Source organism: Blastomyces dermatitidis (assembly GCF_000003525.1).
Source record: "Blastomyces dermatitidis ER-3 genomic scaffold supercont1.4, whole genome shotgun sequence".
In the NCBI taxonomy this organism is placed as follows: domain Eukaryota; kingdom Fungi; phylum Ascomycota; class Eurotiomycetes; order Onygenales; family Ajellomycetaceae; genus Blastomyces; species Blastomyces dermatitidis.
In genome coordinates this window covers 2,476,781-2,479,920 of record NW_025544777.1, presented here as the reverse complement: position 1 = coordinate 2,479,920, position 3,140 = coordinate 2,476,781, and positions in this window count along the sequence as shown.

The window sequence follows — 3,140 nt, the reverse complement described above, 5'->3', positions numbered from 1 at the left end:
TTCAATCAAGAAATCTATTTCAATTCAGTTCATTTTCAGAGTTAATTGATGAAAATGAAGAAGAGACTCTTTCTCTGATTATATGATTTAAGCTCATCTTTACAACTCTCAGAGCATAGTTCATACAGACCTTTTCAAATCTAATAGCAGGAGAACAAATTGATGCTTCAATTTTCATTGCTTTAATAGAAGATGATTTGAATGCTTTCAGAATTCTTCTCAAGACTCTGTTTTACAGACTTTGAAAGAGTTCAGTGAAATTCCCTTGATTATTTCATCAAACTTGAACTTCATAATCAGCTACTGATGTAATACAGACTATATATAACTGTCTCATAGCCTGGAAGAATAGACCTCTCTCTGTATTTGATAGTCTGATTATGTTATTCAATAGTCTTTCTGCCTTGACAGTTCTTTGTTGAATGTGATATTTAAAATTCAACTTAGAGTTTAATCATACTTCTAATCATTTGACATTTACACTGAGTTTAATCTCTCTATTTAAAAGAGTTAGAGATAGTTCTTTCTCATTGAATCTAGAAAAGAAATGAATTAACTCAGTTTTATTCATATTAAATTGAATTTGATTGATATCTGCTCTTAGAAAGATTTTCTTTGCAGCTTCTTCAATTACTTTCAAATTCTCTTTGATAGTTTTTGAGCTGTAGACTAGATCAATATCATCCATATAACTCAGAGATCACACTATTCTCATATTTCTATTTTTGAATAGATATGCAGTGTATATTGCAAATAAAATGAGTGAGATTGAAGATCTCTGTGATACTCCTATTTTTATCTCAGTCTTATCTTATTTCATTTCATCAAAGAAGAGTTGTATACTTCTTTTAGATATAAAACAGTTAACTCATTTTATTAGAGAAAGTGGCAGTTTTAATATCTTCAATGTCTGAATTAACTTTGACTTTGAAACATGATCAAATGCTTCTTTTATATTAATAAAAACTGCAGTTGAGACCAGATTCTCATGCTTTTCTATTTGAATATCATGAATAACTGAGAGAACAGTGTCAATTGTAGAACACTGTTTTCTATCTCTCATTTATTCACTGAATAAAAGAGAATCATCTATAGAGCTTATAAAAGATAGTCAAGTAGCTATTATCTTTTCTAAAACCTTTTCTAGACAGTTCAATAGAGATATTACTCTATATAACTTAGAAATTGAAGTTTTTCTATTAGATTTTACAAGAATCACTTCAGTGGCTTCTCTCCAGCATTCAGAATGATATTCATTTTTCAAGAGATTGAAAAAGAGCTCAAAATATTCATTCTTTAAGTAGAAATATGTATTTTAAATAATCAAGTGATTAATTGAATCAGGATCTGCAGCAGTTTTAACAGAACTTGAGAAGATAGCTGACTCTAATTCATCTTGTGTAAGATCAGGCCATTCTCAGTCATTTTCATCAATGTAGTTGAGAAGTGATATATTCTCTTCCTCTGAATCTGAATCTGAATCTGATGAGTTCTGAAAGAGAATTCTCATGAAAGCTTGACATTTTTTCTCAAAAGAGTTTGCTGTATATGATTCATTCTGAAACTCATATTCTAAGGCTGGAAGTTTTGCTACACTTCTTATTTTAGTATAGTTAAAAGCTTTAAAAACTTTCTTTTCTTGTGCTTCTTCAAGAAATTTATTTCAGCAGTCTATTTTAACTCTTTTAATATCTGAAAAATATTCATTTCTGACAGCTTTGAACTCTTTATCAGATATTACATCATTCTTTCAATCTCTTCTAGCAGTAGCTAATTCTTTTCTTTTAGATGAGATATTCTCATTTCATCAAGGTTTTGAATACTCAGAAGATTTTCTCTTTGAAATATTATCTCTAACACTTGTTAGAATAATAGATGTAATAAGCTTCACTCTATTCTCAAGCATTTCATTTGAGATATCTTGATCAGAATTTCAATATAGCTTATTCTGTCTTTCAGATTTTAACTGTTTTATGCTTTCTTCAACTGCTTTTCAATCAGCTTTTTCAAAGTTATACTGATTAGAGAGAAGAGGATTTTCACTCATTTGTTTTTCACTCAGTTTAATATCAAATTGAATAATCTCATGATCTGATTTTAATGTCTCATTTGAATCAATAAACCAGTTTACAAGTCTTGTTTTCATTAGATTTTGTGACATGAAGATTAGATCTATAATAGACTTCTGTTTCATGTCTTTTCTAAAGAATGTTTGTTGATCAGACTTATTAACCAAATCTATTGAATGCTCAAAGATTTATTCAATCAGATTATCAGCTCTCACTGCTCTCTTGCATTCTGAATTTCATCAGAAATGATGTGCATTGAAGTCTTCTACAATTATAGAGTTTCTTGATAAAGTTATGTTCAGAAATCCTCTATCAATTGTTCAGATATTGTTATATTTCTTCAATGACTTTTCATTATAGATATTTATGAGCTGTATAGTATCAAACTCATTTTCTTTATCTATAATGTCACTCACCAGAATATCAGGGTCAGACATGATATCAAATCTTAGATTAAATTAATATCTTGATCTCTTTCTTTCATAGATCACTACTCTTGACTTTATCTCAGACTTTTGAGATAAAAAGCAGTAGTAGCTTGAATGAGAAATGATATATTTTTACTCAGCATCAAAATCCAGCTTCTGAAGCAGTATAAAATCAACTTTTTATTCAAATGCAATTTGAAGACAAGAATAAATGTAATTTGAGTTTCTATTCACATTATTTTAAATAAATGTGATTTTTGAAGAGTTTTTAAACTTTTTTTGTTGTTTTTATTGTATATTCATACTAAAACAGAGTAGAGTAGAATCTAATCACTATTATCAGATAGTAGATTATAACTGTTCTGAAAAGTAGAAATCTCAACTGCTTGCATTATATCTAGTTTATCATCAGAGTTATTTCTCAATTCTCTAATCTTAACAGAAGTTTGAGGATTCAAATTCTATTTACATTTAGCTGAAGAATTGAAGTTTGAAGACTTAGATAGTTGAGAGTTTCTTCTTTTTGAGCTTGCAGTTATGAGTTTACTGACTTGACTATTCTCTTCAGTTCTAGATTTACTCTGAGCTTCATCTTTTCTTCAGTTCTTTTGAGTTCTTGAAGCAAACATACATTCTTTTGAGC